The sequence below is a fragment of the Crocodylus siamensis genome, chromosome 13, assembly GCF_052110815.1.
Source record: "Crocodylus siamensis isolate JL-2025a chromosome 13, ASM5211081v1, whole genome shotgun sequence".
Taxonomy (NCBI): Eukaryota; Metazoa; Chordata; order Crocodylia; family Crocodylidae; genus Crocodylus; species Crocodylus siamensis.
Window position 1 is genome coordinate 19,465,816 of NC_143407.1, and position 18,593 is coordinate 19,484,408.

The window sequence follows — 18,593 nt, forward strand, 5'->3', positions numbered from 1 at the left end:
ATATTCTGTTTATTACCTTAGCAGCAGCATTTTAACTGTCAGGCCAGGAAGAAATATTCCCAGAATTAACAGCAGCATCAAAGAAGGAGAAGAGCCCTGGGAAAAGTTAGGCCAAGTGCAACAAGCTTAGAAATGGGCTCGTAAACCCTCTGTTGTAAAATGCCTGGGTCCAGATGGGATCACCCTCCTTGCAGCACCCAGTGCTCTGAAAGGCACTTTCTTCTGGCAAACACTTGGGACAGAGAGGTGTATTGTCTCTTCTGTATTCCCAGGCAAGAAAAAAATAGTGTAGTCTAGTTGATACAGCCCTGGGCTTTACATGAAGAGATCTGTGTTCAAGTCATGAAAGGTGTCCTTGGACTCATCACTTCAACCTTGTTTGCCTATGCACTCCTTGGCTATGTAGACTATAAGCTGTTTATGGCAAGGAACTGTCTTTGTAAGTTGAATGTACAGCACGTAGCACATGTCCATGTCTACCTGTTCATTAATGCGCCATAATTACAACACATTGTGCATTTATAGATGTGCTCCAGGAGTGGGGAGGGAGCACTTTAATTAGAGTAGCTCTGAGAGCTGCTCTAATTAGAGCACATGAAGCATCACATATATCAGCATCCCCACACTGAAAATGGGCAGCTGGGACACTTTAACCACAGCTCGTTGAATGAGCTTCAGATAAAGTGCCCTGCCACTATTTTTGAGTGTGGGGACACTGACACATGTGACGCATGGAGCATCACGCTTCAGCAGACTTGATTAATCGAGTCTGCTGCAATGCACTGTAATTACAGCACGTTGGAGCAGTCTCACTGAACAATTATAGGCACCCATTAAGTTTAGTAATGAAAGATACTAACTTAATGTGCTGTAATTGGCGCTACTGCGTATTAGCACAGATGAACACTTTTTTGTGATGCTATTGTATATTAGACTAAATCTACTTCACATTAGTGCAATAGCATGGGCTTTGTCCACTGCGCTAATGCTCAGTAGAATTAGTCTTCTGCACATTCACATTTTGTGTAGACATCCCCCCTTGGTAACTATCCTTGGAGTCTCTAGAAGACGCTGTAATGAAAATGAAAGGCAGCCTCTCATCATAACGCTGGATGAATGCTTCTTATATTAAATGGGGCTAAAAAGAACCAGTACGAGCAGGCTAAACCATCTACTGTCAGCTCCTCAGCTGGAAAGACACCCTGCCTGAGCAGCACCTGTAAGCAGCGTGTCAGCCTAAGTGCATTGTCTAACGGAAATATTTTAGTGCTGTCACTACCCTCACTTTAATCTTTTTCCTCCAGAAATTCTTATCCTGCTTTTTTGTCATCTGATTTCGCCACTGTGCTTAATAAATGTTTAACTCTCTTTAGGTGAGACTGAAGGCTGGAGAGAAACAATGCGCAACAGGCTGACAAATTTAAATCTTCAAATGAATGTGGGCTTTGCAGGAAAGAAAGTGAAGACAGATATGCTATGGCTGACAGGCCTGGCAGGGAGTTTTCACTCTGCCTCTCCTCGAGTGGCCTAGACTCCTTCCCTGTGCCACAGATTAGGCCTAGCAGAGACTCTACCACCAGAACAGCATAATGTGCTACTTTACATTGCTGCAAACAGTTTCTTTAAAAATGCATTTAGAGCCAGCTTCTCCAAATCCCAAGAAGAGGTGCGCACAGCTTACCAGAACTAAAGGACTCTACTCTCAGGGGAAGGAGGAAGGGACCATGGATTTTAGGACACAGCTGAATCTGAGGGGCAACATTTGAGACAAATGAGAAAGGAAGTATAGCCATGGAGTCAAAGCAAGGGCACTCATTGAGGACCTTATAAGACAACCTCAGGTAATGCCCACAGCTCCACAAAGGAGTCAGTGCGCACCACCCAGAGGAACTCTGCCTGGGGAAGGAAGAGAAACAAGGCCCAGAGACTCAGATTACTTCCCTCCCCCTTCCTACTTAAACTTTCTCTTCTGGGACTGATAGAAGCCATTTAAGATGATGGCAAGGATGGCTGATCCCAGATCAATGTGGGCCAGTCTCCCTCTCAATACAAAAAAGATCAACCTTGGTGCCATCTAGGAACTGTACCAGCTCATGGCTCCATGAAGGAGTCATCCAGTCATAGCCAAGAGCAGACCTATGGGGGTGCAGCGGGACAGAAGCACCCCTGCTTCCACCACTGCCACTGCTGGCCCTGGCTGATACGGGTGCACATGGAACCCAGGAGCCACTCCTGCCCTGCTCCAGGTATGGGCTGTGGCTGTGCAGAGTGCCAGGTTGGCAAGTGACACCCACAGCAGTGCAAGGTTCTTCCTTCCAGTGCCTGCTTCCTGCCACCACTTGCTTCCCCCCTCATCCTTCCCCCCACTAGAAGGAGAAACCTCTATGCCACTGTCTCTGTCCCTGATTGATGCAGGCATGGGGGAAGTCCAAGAGCCCCTCCTGAGCCACTCCTGCTCCATGGTGCAGGGAGCAGCTGCGCAGGGAGCCAGGCTCCACCAGGGGCAGTAGCAGCAGCATTCAGGTGCCTCCCTCCAATGCCTGCTCCCTGCCAGCTGGGAAACCTGAGTGGGGGAGGGAAAGGGAAGCATGCGGGGACCAGGTGCTGAAAGGAGGAAACCGCACCACTGCTGCTGTCCCTGTTCCTAGCTGAGCCCAGCATCTGACACAGCCACTCCCCACAGCCCACAGCTGAGGAGGGGCAGGAGTGGTTCTGTCCCCGCTCTCTCCCACCCCGGGTCAGTTGGGGACAGTGGCAGCATGGTTGGCAGGGGCAAGTCCCCTCCCTTTGTGCACCTGCTCCCTGCCCAGCTCCCCAGTGTCCTCTGCCAGCCCAAGGGCTCTGGCAACACCTCACCTTCATCTGCTCATGTTCTCAGGGGCAGCATGCTAGACCCACTTTGGGAAACTGTAGATCCACCCACCATCATAGCCTTTATGAGCCAGGGAGGAATAAAGTTGCCCTCTTGGAGATCTTTGTCTTCACTAGATGATAAGATGTGCTCAAAAGTGCTAGACTGACATCTTGGGGGAATGATTCTCTTATTTATGTAGTGTGAGGAAGGCCAGGGCAAGAATTCCTCACTCTGCCTCAAATCAACCTCACACAGGTAGAAAAGGAGCATCATCAGTCCATGTATTGATTAAAGTTAAGTTTTTAGGGGAAACAAAGGAATTTCGATGCCCAAAGTTATGGCATGTCAATGACAGCTGAGTACCTAACTCCCTTAGCAGACTTTGCATATCCCAGACAGTACATTTACTGTCTACTGAGTCTGTCGGCAACAGACGATGATGATAATGATTCAGTACCATGGAAACCTACCAACTTATTTCACGCAAGCCACCTTTTAACTACTAACCAGAGCTGGAGTTGAACCAGAAACCTCAAAGTGAAAGGATCTGTACTTCCAAACTGCTAAACAAGTGACAGACCTTCAGATAGAGTCTACTGCAGTTCACCTCTTCTGTCTAAATTTAAGCTCTGCACAGGCAAATCAGACTGGATAAAACAGAAATTAGACAAAGCCTTTGCTGGAAGTTGAATTGACCGGGCCCAAATATTTCTGAGATTCAAAGATTTTAATTTATTTTTTCCATTTTGATTTTCTCTAAGGATAAGAGTGTAAAATTCAGTCCCACGGTCTGTTCAATCTCTGAAGTCTCTGAGACAGCCAGAATTCATTCCATAAAGGCCCTCCCCTGCAATGTAATGATGACTATTGTTTATACATCATTTCTGGGCCATCTCTCATATGAAATGCCCTGGGAGGTATTTCCTCCAGACTCCAGAGAATCCTTCCAAGGTGATTCAATGGGACAGGACCCCAGTGATTCAGAGCGTGCTGTATAGCTACTCATATACAACTGGTGAAGTTCCTCAGGGCTTAAGTGATGCTGTAAATCTAGTACTGGCCTTTAGTAAAGGGAATAAATTTACTTTCAGAGCAGACATGAGTGATATAAATTATAGTCATGAAACTATCAAGCTGCAATGCTTTGACTGGAGAAGACCCCAATGGGTGCCGCTGAAAACTAAGTCATTTCAGAGAGAGGCCACCGAAGAACTCATTTCATGGGTTCAGTGCTTGGCCAGGAGCTAAAGGCAGAACACATCCTTTGTTGAGGAAGACTTCATATCTCTTTGCCAATTGCTTGAGCCATTAATTTTCCTCATGCCTGGATTCCTTTTAAGATCGAAGTCCTGTTTTTCTGGTCTATAGCTGAATGGTTCACTAGTGAGTTTGTAATCTCCCCTTATGGTTCACAACTTTGTTCTGCTTTAAAAGGCTGTTATCTGAGGTTGTTAAATCTAAGTAGTTTTAGTATGACACTTTCGTTACTGCCTCTATGGGGTGTCAGTGACATCCAGAATGAACCACAACTACATGAAACACCAGTGCCAAATGCATTAGTGCTTCCAATGGGACCTGACTGCTGGCAGGAGCAATCAAGGCTTGGAGAGACAGGGCTAGGAGGGTGTTGCTACATGACTTGCAATCCCAATGAAGAACAGGAAAAAGTACTCTCCAGTGCTGAGTGGAGCATGTCATTATTTTAACTCAGTTTCATTTAGGAAGCTTCCTGGCAGTCCTAGCCCTTTTTCACCTGTGAGACAACTGTGTTGTAATCATTTGTTAATAAGTGGTGAAATATTCTCTTGAGCAGAAGATGCGTGTACCACAGAACCTATCAATACAAAAAGCTTGTGAACCCCGAAGCTGTTCGAATTCTAAACTGCTGAGTTGGGCTAAAACACAAATAGTCTCATTGCCTGGGGTTTTCTGCAGGTTGTCATATTCTTCAGCACTGTTTATTTATTATTACCCCAACGCCCCCTGTAAAGAAACTATTTTACAGACCTTACTTCTGGGGATGTAAGACCTGAACAGGTGGCACCAAGAAAAATAGAACCAAATGTCCCCAACACACTGACCTCTGGAAGAGAGGCCACACACACACACACACACACACACCTGTCCCGTCCCACTCAGTGGGGTGAAGGGAGAGGTGCTTTTGCAGTCCTCTCTGCCGCGTGGTTAGACAACACTCTCAGAGTAAACAATTAACTGCTTTATTTTAGTTAACTTATTAACAACATTAAAACCTTTGGTCAAGATTTATTCCTGGAAACATTCACATGAGGCAAGGAGAAGGAAGGAGAACTTGAGAGAAAAAGAGAAAAAAAGAGAGAGAGATACCACCACCCCTGGATCCTGCGTTGTCGGCGCGTCTCTGTCGCTGGCACTTCTTTCTTGATCCGTGGGTGATGGGTCGACCAGCGCACGTTTGCCTGTCCGCCTTTTATCTCCTTCCCTCATGAGGGCTCCGCCTCTGGCTGTCACTCATTCAGACTTGCGCAATTCAGAGTTCTAGAAGCTTCCCCATTTAAGTCAGTGGGCTCATTGGGGGTTTCTGGTGGTAGCTGAGTTGACCGAAATGTGACCTTTGTTTTGCACATGCTCAGATTAGCAAACCACCAACTTCACACAAGCTGCAGCTGAAGGAGGCTGTTACAGTGCACTGATCTGCATTGCTTCCCACTTTCCCCAGCACTTGTTACTACAGAGTCAGCATTTGCGGCAATGTGCTTGCTTACAATGTTTGAGACAAACCTTTTAACTTCAGGCTGTCCCCAGGTTATTTCAAATGTTTAGGCAACTTTTAAAACAATTCAACTTCGGGTTATCACAACTACCTATTCCCAAACTTCACTACACTACTCTGAACTCATTCTGGACCTCATAGTGACTGGGAAATAACTCCTCAGAAAATACTTTTGAAGCTCTGCTCTTCTCAACCAGCCTCTAATGCCTTTATTCAATGTTTACACATGTACCAACCAGCTTTTCAACCAAGCCAGTCCTCCAGTGAGCTCCCTAAAGCTCCCCTAGGTTTCCCAATCTCCTGCACATAGATGGAGCATTCTGATTCTCCATTACTATTCAAATAGCTTTGACCTCATACATCACTCCTTCCCCCTTCTCCTTTGCTTGCTTGTCTCTGCCTTTGAGTCATTAGTTTTAGAGATAGACTGAGATAGCTGAGCTGCAGGAGATGATCATTTGCCACATGTTCCATCCAGGAGGGTTGTGTGACGTGTATGCAGGCGTGCATGTTCCATAAAGTGCTTGTGTGTCCCTAGGAGTATGGCTGTGCCCATGAATATGTTGTTTTGCTCATGACTACAACTACTAGTGTACCACATGACCAGGGCACCAGCCTCAAGAGCCCAGTTAGAGGGGGTGCCAGAACAGCAACCTCTACCCTTCTGCCACCACTGTGGACATTGCTAGCCAAGGAACAGACCCTGGTTGTTACACTTCTGACTATGACTGCACATGCAAGAGCATGGCTGGTGGGATGAATGAATGCATGTGTGCATGGAGTGTGCACAAGTATGAAGGAATAAGGGAGATTGCAAGTGCACATATGTGTGAAAGATTGAGACCTTATATGCTCTTTAGCTTTGTGAGTGTGTATGTGTATGCAAAGCAACAGTACTCGTGTGTTCATAATACCACATTTGTGGGTGTCTATGAAAGTGTGTGTGTGTGTGTGTGGATGGATATACAAGAGTGGGACTGTATGCGAATAAAGTTGGGTGTAAGGAGTTTTTGACTGTGTGTTTAGAAACAACTGGAAGTTTTCATGAGTGTGTGCATGCAGAGTGAGAACAGAGAATATAACCTGAGTAGAAATCCATCCTAATCTCGGGTTAATTAAAGCATGACGGCAACTTCCATAGGAAGGACCATTAGCTCACCTTGTGAGAATGCCCTGGTCATTCAATGGCATACCACCCTGAGATGTTTGGAATGAGGCCAAAACCAAGACACAGGCTTGATGATAACAATTGACTCTTTGCTCTCTCCATAGCAAATGGAAATCATTTCCAAAGCACCTTTCATGTAATACATTTCACAAAAGCTATGTGATGTGCTACAACCCCCCAAACAAATTCTCTGAGCAAATCAGCTCAGAGATGAATCCTCCAGAAAGCAGCAGGGTATCAATTTGCTTCGCAAATGTCTCAGAGGAAGGAGCTGAATAGAGGGGATTCCATAACTGGAGTGCAGTGGAAGTCAAATGCTTCTCCCAGTGGTATGCCTGCCAAGGCCCTTTTTGCCCAGGTCAAATATAGGCTGGCACTGAAGAGGCGGAGCTGCCCCAAGGTGGCCTCGGGGAATAAAAGCACTACTGACTTTATCACAGCTAGAGAGCTGAGTCTCAGTTCTGCTTTGAGGATGAGCAGTTACTTATTTTAAACATCCACTGTCCATCTCTCAGTGCAACCATGCCTTTTACTGTGCTCGCCAATCCGTCCTCAGGAAATCTGGACTGTAATACAGGAAACTGTAAATCAGCACTGAAGTGTATAATCCAAGCAGTGTGTGCTGGCCAAGGGGTGGTATAGAAGGAGAAAGGGACTGCTGGTCAAGACTGAGGTGCATCACAGTAGCTGTGTGAGGAGCCCAGGACCAGGGTAACACCAGGTGCCATAGGTAAGGATTTGACCATGAAAGAGAAAGATGATAGACATGGTGATCTGTGCTCTGTGCAGTGGAAGGCTGCACAGAGCACAGATCACCATGTCTATCATCTTTCTCTTTCATGGTCAATGAAATTGCCCAAAGATTTCTGTTAATAAGAGCTCCAGGGTCAGCTCTGTAAGGCCCTAAGGCCTCATCCAGATGACCATGGCCACGTGGTACGTGGCAGCACAGACATGGCTGCAGTGCCCCACAGTGCACTTTCCAGTGCAGTGTGAAAGGAATATCCAGGGGGCAAAAAACCTGAGGAGAAAAAAGGTGGAATGGCACACACAGCAGTAGTGTATGCTGCCCAAAGCTGGAACCTGGCCGGTTGGAGCCACACTCCACTGCCGGCCAGGCCCCACAGAGCAGGACTGCCACTGCTGCAGCCCCAGGAGGCCCCCAGTACCCTACATAAGGCTGCTGGAGCCAACCTGCCCTACCCCACCCAGGGTAAGTTGCCATGTTCCAGCATGCACATGGCACAGGCATTCCACAGGGACAACTACCAGTGGTGCAAAGTGTGCTGCTGCTCATTGTCCCCAGGGAACAAAATGTCCACACGCACCTGGACACAGCCTAAGTGAGCAAAATAGTTAGGTGTGCAATGATCTGTCCCTTGGCTCATAAAGTAGTAGAGAAGCCCTTCAGAAGACAGCTACATCTAGGAAAACTGTGGAGGAGACACCTGTATGTCTGAAGAAGAGAGGTATATCAGGAGGGGAAGAGCAGAATCTGCTGCTAAACCACCTTCAGCCCAAGGGCAAGTTTCCTGTATGCAATGTCAAATAGCACTCATTTGGAAACGTTTTCCTCTTGGCAGCCCCTGGCATTATTGGCAGGATCAAAAATGAGGACAACTCACCTAGTGTCCAAGAGCAAGGCTCTGCCTGCCCTGATATCAGCGGTTGTTGGTGACCATGGGAGGGAAAGTTAAAATGCCCTGTGAATGGTGGTAAAGCAGTGGAAGAGGATGTGTCTCACTGCAGTGTCTAGCAAGAGCCCAGTCAAAGCTTGTGGGGGGCTGTGGCAGCATTCCAGTGTTCTAGGGTGAACCTGGGGATCTGCAAACATCCCTTCACAGTCCCGCTAGAGAATGAGATGCAAAGTGATGTATCAATCTCATTTGCTGTTAATCAGGTGGCCTGGAGTTACCAGCATAGGCACTAACCCATAACTATGTAGAAAGCTCTTGGCTGAGGCAGAAGTAGTGGCTTCTTCCTGCCTATCTATCCTTATGATGGGTTCCTGACACCCATGGACAAAGATGCAGGGAGACACCAACTGCCTTCTCTCCCCAAAACAGGTGTAGGATACTCAAACATGCACTGAATCACAGCTCAGCAGGTGGACATGGCTTCCCTAAACACACTCACTCTGAAACAAAGTAGAGCAACCCAGAAAGCCCTCACCATCCTCCCCAGGTTTCCCACTTCCCTTGTGGATCTGCTGAAGTGGAAACAGCTTGGCATCTATGAGTCAATCTTGCTCTGATGAGCAGTGATGTAGAACAGAAGTTGGTTTCAACTCATTTTTTCTAGATCTTGTTTCCTTTACCTTCCTTTTTTGTAGATTGCCCTTTCAGATGCTCTATGGTGGGTACTTTCTTCAAGGACACTTTTCCCTCAAACCAGAAAATAACAGGCCATAATGCTTTTGCTAGCTTGGCCACAAGCACGAGACCCCTCTGCTTGGGGCTGCTTCTATTCTAGTCTGTTCTAGCTAGTTTTAAACTCACTCCACTATCATGGCTATCTTATATGAATGTCTTCCTCTCTTGCATTAATAGATACAACTAACATCTGCCCTGTCAAAGACAAGGAACTGCCTTAGCTGGCACCAGGGAAGCAGTTCCCAAATTTGTATGCCTGCACAGTCACATTAAGTTCATTTGTTGCCTGTCACATCAAAGAGATCCAACCTGCTCCCCAATTCCCCTGGGAAGCAGCCATCATCAAGTGGAATATGAATGAATTATTAAGTTCAGACTCTGTCTTATTCAACATGACAAAAGCACACCCCAGATGGTAGAAGAGATGAGCTATAGCTCAGAAAGGAACAAAGGGAGGTAATATTTCCCCTTTGTCCAGGAACCTAACACATTTTTAGGCTAGGAGGAATAATGTCTTTGCTCCTTTGACTTAAGCAGATAGTCAGTAGTTGGGTCCGTGCTGGCTTGTTTCTGGTGGGAGGACAAATTACTGACACCAATCAAGTACACTGGGCTCACTGCAGTGCAACAACTGATCCTGCAGGATCTCTGAGTTCTAAGTGAAATCTTTGGGCCTCACTCTGTAGATCAGCCCAAGAACTCACTGCAGGGGCCACAGCTGGGATGAAAAATGCTTTGCTGAGCAAAGTAAGCTGTCAGAATACAATTAGCCACTTCTTAGTGTTAATTAACCTTCTTTTGCACTTGCACCTTTGTCAAGGTATTGCCCTGCTCCCTGGAGTGCTCCTGAGAAAGCAATTATATGTTAGTTACTTTGCAATTAATTATGTCTTTAAAAAGGCCATGCATGGGAGGCACCTCTTTCCATTTGATCTCGTAAGTGCCTCATTAAAGGGCCAAGGAAGAGAATATTTTTTGTACTTTTGCTCACCTGAAATCTTTCTTCCTTTCACAGGGTGTGGAGCAACTGCCTAGTTATTATTCCTGTAAAAAAACAAAATCAATATATTAGAAAGTTTATTGACAAATTCCATTGAAGCTATTTTTCAGTGGAAAACTGGGCTCTCAAGGAAGTTAAATATTTCACAAAATCTGCCTATTTCACAGTGATTTTTTACTGTTACTAAAAAAACAAACTGAAAACTCATTGGCTGAAAAGCATAAACTTTCCAAACAAAAACTAAACATTTTAAACACAGAAATAAAAGAACAAGTCTGCCAGGGACTTCAAGACACCATCTAGTCCAACCTCCTGCTCAAGGCAGTCTCATCCCTGTCTAAACCATTCCAGACAAGTGTGTATCTAATCTGCTCTAAAAAACCTTCCAAGGCTGGAGATTCCATAAACTTCCTCGGTAACCAGTCCAATGCTTTACTACCCACTTGGAAAGTTTTTCCTAATGTCCAACCTAAACTTAAATTAAATCTAAATGAAAACTTTTGAACGAAACACTGCAAATTTCAGGACTTAAATGTATTTAGCCTGTTTCGGTTCTATTTTTTTTGATGAAGAGTCAACATTTTGATGAAAAATGTCAACATTTTTTTCACTCCCATACTTTTTTTTTCAAAAACACCACCCCATTAAGCACTTGATTTTAATGACTAGATTTAGCTTAGTTATGTGCCCAATAACTAATTTTTGCATTATTCTTCTATCTGTACAGCTGGGTGAAGAATATCCATCAAACAATATGTTAAACAGATAATTAAAGTGAACATATTTTCAAAATCAAAACTTGGAACATTTTTGTGGTGACAGTTTTTAGGGTCACCCATGTTCCAGTATTTGAATGAATCATTTTTCCTTAGTAACACCATGTATGAATTAGTTTATTATGAACCACTGAATAAGTATCATTAACATTTGTATCGTCCTCCAAATTCTATTCATTACGCTGAATGCTCATTGAATATGACTGTTTGTTCCTAGTGAAAACAGAAAATTCACTAACTGTAGCAAAATGTTTCAACCAAATATTTTGCAGCTTTGAGAAAAAATTATTGTTTGTATTGATGAAACAAGAAGCTGGATATTTTAGGTATCCTAAGCAATGTTTCAGGGTATTACATGAAAAATAAGATTGTACTAGTAGATCTGGGATATGTGGTCTCCTAATGAATCAAGTATTGTTTCTTGTGTCATTTTATCCAATATTTCATCAGCAAACTTATTATTTGCTGCTTCAGTTGCTAATGAAATAAATGGGCTTGCTTTCTTAATAGAAAGATTTGCTACCCAAGGACAGTAGCAAAGGGCAGAGTTTATCTGGTTTGAGCTAGAACATACGTATCTTCTATTTTATTCTTAATTCTAGATTCTCCAGGTTTCCCAATGCAAGATTAAGAAAGGAACCAAATTCATCCTGTTTTGTAGGTATTCGGTCCTTTTAGAGGGGAGAAAGAGGCCTCCTTATCCCTCCACTGCTGCCATGGCAGCTCCAGGCAGGAAGGACCCCAGCACCACCAGCAGTGTCCATCCAGCTCCACTGCTACCTGCTCCAGCAGCACCCCCGTGTCTACCATCCTGCGAGTCCTGTGTTCCAGTCCCCCATTCCCTGGTGTCTGTATAGCCAGCAGTGTGCTTCCTCACTCCCTCCTGCATGTGTGTCCCTGTCTGTCCCTCTGTTTATCCCCTAGGCCCAGCCCCAGCACAATGCTCAGTCCCCTCCTCCTACCCCACCAGCCCCTCCACACCCAGTGCAGCCTGAGGAACCTCTCTCCCCCCTGCAAGCTACCCTCTCTCCAAGATGGAGGGGAAATTCAAGGCTTCCCCCCTGCACTGCACCCTACCCCCTTCCATCTAGCCCCCCATGGCATGGCAAGAGCCCCCTAAGAAGCTGCCAGCCCAGCAGCTTCCAACAAGGGGGCAGTCAATAAGACAGGAGAGAATGAGGGCCAGGGGGATCCCCCAGAGGCCCCTGTATCTAACCAGGGCATGGGTTTCCTCAGCCACTTCCTCCATAGAGGACGGAAGGGGAAGTGCCTATTCCTAAAAGGAAAGCAGTCCCACCTGGAGGAACCAGATGCTCACCATCAATGAGCACTATACCTACCCAATCTGCCCCCAGCCCTGCAAGCCCAGCTGCTCACAGAGGCAGCTGAAGATATGCCTAGGCAGCAGCAAGGAAACCTGCAATCCCTGAGCCGAGCCCTCTGCCACCTCTGCCCACACCACCTCAGGCAGTCAAGGGCTCTTCCCCAACATCAGCAGGCAGTGTAGGGTGCACTGCTGGCTGCCTGACAATGTGCCCCACTTCAAAACCTATGAGTGGGCATTGGCATGGGCAGTGGGGGCCCCAATGATAGTGGTGGCTTTCAAAATGTACGGCAAAGTGGTTTTCTTCCTTGCCACAGAGGCCATCACCCAAGAGGCAATGGAGAAGGGGCTCTCAGGAGCACCCACATCCCCCTTGAGCCTCTGGAGGAACCGAGGACCAGGGTGTTCTAGTGCTCCATTCCATCCTTCTTCCCCCTGCTCATCACATACTCTGTGTCCCTGCCCACTGGGAACTCCATGCCTATGCAATGTCTGACCGATCCCTAGCAGGCGCTCTCCTAAGTAGACATGGGAGACACTAGCAAGGGCTCTGCCATCATTTTCTCTTGCCTTCCAGGACAGCTTTTGATACGGTTGAGAAACTGGCATTTCTCTGCAGGTTCTTTGGGCCTTGTTCTTTCCTCTTGGCAGGTCTTTGGGAATGTGGTCTTCTCCTTCACATCAGTTGTGGATTGTTTGTGCCACATGGTACATTTCTTCCTTCTGGCTGCTGCTCCCTCACTCCAAGTCTTTCTTTTTGTATCCTCCAAAAGGAAAAAAAATTCACTGAGGTTTGGAAGAATATTTTTCCTCAGATTATTTCAGACACTCTGTGCAGCTGGTTCTATGAATCTAGAAAACTGAATGAAAGGAAAAAGGGGGAAAACAAGAGAAAGTAAAGAAAAAAAAGAAAGGGTCCACAATGTTGTGGCTATGCTAGCCATTTCTGCAGCTCTCAGGATACCTACTGAGTTCTGAAAAATATTGTCTTTGTTGTGCTAATAGCCATCCTGTCAGCACAAATGAAATGTCTGTTCTCCACCCCTGTCATGACCATCTCATGGCAAATACCTGTAACAGGAGAACCTTGTCAGCAGAACACACAGGGTTATTTCTAATGATTCAGCTATGGTTTGCCTGGATATCCTTTCTAAATAATACATCCAGAGGGAAAGGAATTGAAAAAAGGGTTTGAAAGGATGCAGCAGTGAGGGGGAAAGGCAGAACCTACAGACCATGGGTGCCGTGACATGGCACAGGTCAGAGGGAAACACAGGTAGGGCAAGGGGAATCTCTAGAGCTGACTCTGTCCCTGCTGAAGATAAAGGGGAGTTTCCCCACTGGCTACTGTTGGCTTAGAAATGGTATTTAGAGGTTTTCTTTTTGGGAATTGGCCTATAGATATAGATATGTATGTATTAGAATGGCTTGGGATGGGCAGCAGAGGTTAACTGATTTTTAAAAAGCGTGGGTGTTGCATACAGAGTTTCACACAGCCTTCAAAACAGACAGACTGTCTAAGACAACAAGGCCAATGGACATGCACACTGTAAACTGGGGGCATGTACCATACTGTTCCATAACATAAGATACGGTGGCACCAGCTTGGAAGGCCAAAGAGGATGGCCTGAAATTCCTGTTTTGGAAAGGTTCTGCATGTTTGGGAAGGTTGTGCATGTGATGGGCCACGTGGACAATATGATGACCCCAGAGAGACACCAACCAGTGACAAGCACAGATCTGGAGTCATCAGGAGGGAAGGAGAATACAAAAGCAGATACTTGAGAGTAACAAAGGGTCCCTCCTCCCCCTCCTCCTCCCCATGAGGGGTTACCAACCCCATCCACCATGGACAGAGGGCACAGCACCAACCTGTCTCATCCATCCCATTGGAGTGGCAGGGGGCTCAGCATCCCACGTCCAGACTGCTGACATCATGATGTTTGACACCTAAGAGAAAGCCTCAGAGTAAAAATTACATCCTGGCCAGATGTACTCTGACTCTGGTGACAGCCCTAGGATTTGTTATATAGAATTGTTTGATTGGTTGTATTATTTTTTTTCTTTTATCACTGTGTATCAATAAATGTGTCTATTATTGAATGGAAAGGTCATGGTCAGTCTCAGCGTGGGTCGCCCCACCACAATAAGGCATCTGAGTCCTAAATCCTGAGCCAACAGTTACAACACTGAAGACTGAATAATTCTGCCCTGAAAGCTAATGCTATCTTGGTTGCCAGCAGCCAGAGTCATCAGCAGAGACAAGAGAAAAGAGGGTTCCCACTGCTGCCTTGATGATGCTGTCTGGTCAAGATGAGACAGATAGGCAGGGAGCAGTGCAGTGTGGGCCTGCACTATGCCAGACCTCTATTTAAACTACAGCAGAAGTTCTGAGACTCATAAACATTTGAGAGGTCACAAATGCAGTGGCTTCTATTCCCAGTTCTGCCACTGACTGGCTGGGTGAGGTTAAGCAAGACACCTCCTCTCTCTGTTTGCCTCAGTTTCCTGATCAGTAAAATGGGCATGATAATTCCAACCTTCTTTGTAGATCATTGACTGAAGTCAATGGCCAAGTTGGAAAGCTAGTGATGTGAAGTGCCACATAAAAGCAATGTTGGTCAGATGCTACAAACAGGTGTCAGGAGTTCACAGCCACCTTGCCTTTCCCATGCTGCCACTAGGTAGAGCAGAAGGCAGGCCCCAGACAGCACTGAGGTCTATGACAGTATCAGTACAGGAAAGGTTGAGAGCCTCTGACCTAGAGCCTCTGACCTAGCCTACCTACAGGTGGTCCCAGTCACTGGACTTCTTGTTAGGGTGATGCAAATCCTTCACCCTCCACCAGCCCTGACTCCCACAGCAATACTAATGAAGTTTGCACTCAGTGGCACATTTCTACTCAGTTCTATGCCAGCAACATTGTAGAAAAGAACAAAGTCCAACGAAGAAGAGGCTGCTTATTACCAGGCATATTTGGTACCTTTGTTCTGCTCTGAGATTTCCTTTTACTTTGCACTGCTCAGCATATATCCACTGTACTGTTTCCTATTGCCACATGGTCCCAACCACCAGGCTTTTTGGTTTGTAGCCTAAGTGGGAGGACAGTTTTAATCCTGTAGTTGGACCCAACACAGAACTCCAAGGGTGCAGACAATGATGCAATGCAGAGACCCAAGCTTGTTCTAAACTAGGCTGTGTAGAAGGAGTTGTCTAACCATGGTAACTTGGAGCTCTGCATGGGTTGATCTATCCAGATTCCAGGTCCCCCTGCACTGTAAGCTACCATGTAGATGCAAAAAGCTATAAGGATTCCTTGGTGACTTCAGTCCAACAGCAGACAGCAAACTTAAAGGAAAACCATGTAACAGTTTTAATGGAGAGATTTCTGAGACTGACAGAGCACAGTGATGGCCTGCTCTCCCTTCTGGGTGGTCCTTCCAGATCAGGGATGATACTGCCTGGGGAATCTTTCATGCCTGCTGCCTGCATAAGACAGCAGAATAAATGGAAGTCATCAGTCTCCAGGGCTGTCAATCTGTCAAACCATATCAAATCTGCCATAAAAGACATTTAAAAAGAAAATTGACATTTTGTTTTATTGTGCATCAATTTAACAAATGTGAATGAGATATAAAGTATTAATGTCCGTACTCTTGGCTGCCTGTCAGAGTTTTCCTTGCCTTATGGTGTTCTCAGCCAATGCTGCACACCCCGCTGCAGAGGAAAGGGTCTGCTCTGTGCCCATAGATGTAGCTGAGATGAAGGTCACCCTGAGTTCCTGGGATCTTGGCACCACTTCTGTCCTACTAACAGTGGATTTCACCCCATGCACACACTTCTCCTTCTTGCTCCAGCTCTTCCTCCTTATTTCAGAAGAATTAAAGTAGTGCCTGCCTGGCTTCTCCACCCAGGGCTGAATAGCATCCAATACAGAAAAATACGGAAACTATTTCTCTTCCTCAACTTCCGTCTTCCCACCTGAGCATCACAAAGCCCTGGTCTCCAGCCACATTCTTGAGCCTGACTCTCTGCTGTCAGCTTTATGTCAATGCAGCAGCCAGACTTCAGGACAGTGATGGTTCCACAAATCTGAGGTGGAGCCATGTTAAACAGGAGACGTGTTTTCTTGTTCACAGGCCACGGAGTAGGGAGACCTGGGTTCTGTGTCTGTGTGCACGTGTGACCATGGCCAAATCACTTTGTCTTGTCTAGTGAGACTGTCAGCTCCCTGGGGCTAGGACTCTCTTGCCCTCTGTTTGTTTAGCATCTGTCACAATGGGGCAGATTTCACTCAGGACCTCAGTATGTGGCTGCTGTAAAAAGAACCAGAAGCCGTAACAACTGAGATTAATGTAGCACCTCTCTCTCAGGAACAACAAAGCCTTATGACTATGGATACAGTAAGCTTCAGAACATTGTTAAGACATACCTGGGTCTGCCTTTTACAGAGGGGGAAAACTGAGGCACAGGTAGGGATCATGACTTGCCCAAAGTCACACTGTGGGTCAGGGACAAGAGGACAGAGCTCAGAGAGCCAAAGTCTGGTTCTTTTGTTCAGCACCTTGGACCAGATCGCCCACTGATATAAATCACCATTGTTCCACTGAAGTCAATGGCCAAGACGGTGCAAAACAGCCTAGCTACAGTGACATTAATGGACCCCCAGGGTGCCAGTCCCTCTGGCTGCAAGCAGCTCTGTAATGATTTATACAAGGTGAGGATCTGGGCAGCTGCTTCTCCTGTTTCTCTTGCCACTTGCTGGTGTCACAGCACTCTCCAGTGCAGCCCGTCTCCTGGAACACTCTGCTCTACCCCACACCTCATTTATTCCAACCCAGCCTTACACATCTCATTTCAAAACTTATCTTTTATGCCTCATGTTCAGCTCTTAATTTCCCTCTCCTTTAGCTATTAATTAATTCTACAAAGCACTTTGGGATACATTTATTATGAATGACACTATAGCAAATAATCTCTCCAATTTTATTACCATTTGACTACTGCAGATAGTCCACTGATTGATTGCTGCTTATCTGAACAGGAGATGGACCAACAGCCAGAGTGAATTAACTCCTCACATACTAGGAAGGGAGGTCACCACAAGGGGTTCAGGGCAGTTTAATGGAACGCTGGGAGCCATCCAAAAGTCCTGGAGCAGCATGTTCTAAGCATGGCCCCTCATGGGAGAGCCTGCTGCATCCTGGAAATGGGGAATAAGGGAATTGGTGTGATAAGACAATTAGGAAGGCAGGGTTAAGCCTTTGGGCATGGTGCTTAGTTCTTCCTCTGCCCTACAGTCTGCATTAACTTTGGAAGCTGGAAATAATGCAATTCCAAGGTATGATTTCTGGGAGAGTGGTAAGCAAGTGGATCTTTCAAGTCGGGATCAAGGTACATTGGCAGAACCAGAAGTCTGAAATCCACTTGCAGAATTGGTGGGGTAGGCAGAGACAGAGTACCATGGTGTGTTGCAGCTCTGGTTGGATTTGCATTAGCAGAACCGTATGGCCAAGGGGCACCTGCCTCTGTGATGCTGCTTCCACTCCCAGGCTTGGTCTGTCTTACCTATTCTGATTGCTTAGGGCAGGGGCTCTTTCTTGCTTAGCGCAGGTGAGCCATCCAAATGCCCTTTAAATACAAATAATTCATGATTAGGCATGCTGGATGGCGTTTTGCTTGAGCTGCATGAAGAAGCCTGCATTCCAGCCTGGATCCTGGAAGCAAAGTGCTATCAGCTAGCTTGAGTGCCTGCTGGAATTCTAGATTGAAGTCTCTGCCCTTCTACAGACCCTCTGATCACATCTAGACAGTCAATTTCCTGTGCCTGGCAGCAGTGCCCTTAAGCATACCACACTGCTCCAGGTAGATAGGCTCCTAAACCAAAAGCTGCATGTGCATAGTACCAGGGCCAATCTAATGGCCCCATCACTGAGCAATTAGCCAACCCACAGATGCAGAGATGCTTAAGGACACTACTGCCAGGCAAGGAGAGTTTACCAAGTAAATACATCTTCTGTGTTTAGGACTAGAACCACAATGGGAGCACAGGCTCAGCATTGGGCAGAGGCTAATTTTGACAGCGCTCACACCACATCTTCAGACTTTCCCAGCAGAGACAGTCACAGCATGCCCCATTTACCCACCTGATCAGCTGCTCCCGAGACAGAAATGTGCCAGTGAAGCTGCTCTGGAGTGACCCCCAGCAGTGACCTCCAAGCATGCAGAGTCCAAGGTCTCAGGAGCATCCTTACCAATATGAGCTGGGAACATAGCATGGAGTAGTTGCTCATGCCATGAAAGTATGGTCGGGGGTAGAAAGGTAAGAAAGGTTTATTGACTTAACA

The 18,593-nt window shown here is 46.3% G+C and overlaps 1 long non-coding RNA gene across 1 annotated transcript; it reads right to left on the bottom strand.

Moving 5' to 3' along the window:
• Positions 1 to 12,874: 12,874 nt before the first annotated feature.
• Positions 12,875 to 18,517, bottom strand: LOC149854041 (uncharacterized). The gene is made up of 3 exons (XR_016438986.1): positions 18,393 to 18,517; positions 14,119 to 14,196; positions 12,875 to 13,010 (listed from the first exon to the last, which is right to left on the bottom strand). It is a non-coding gene; the product is annotated as an uncharacterized LOC149854041 (long non-coding RNA).
• Between the last annotated feature and the right edge of the window lie 76 nt (positions 18,518 to 18,593).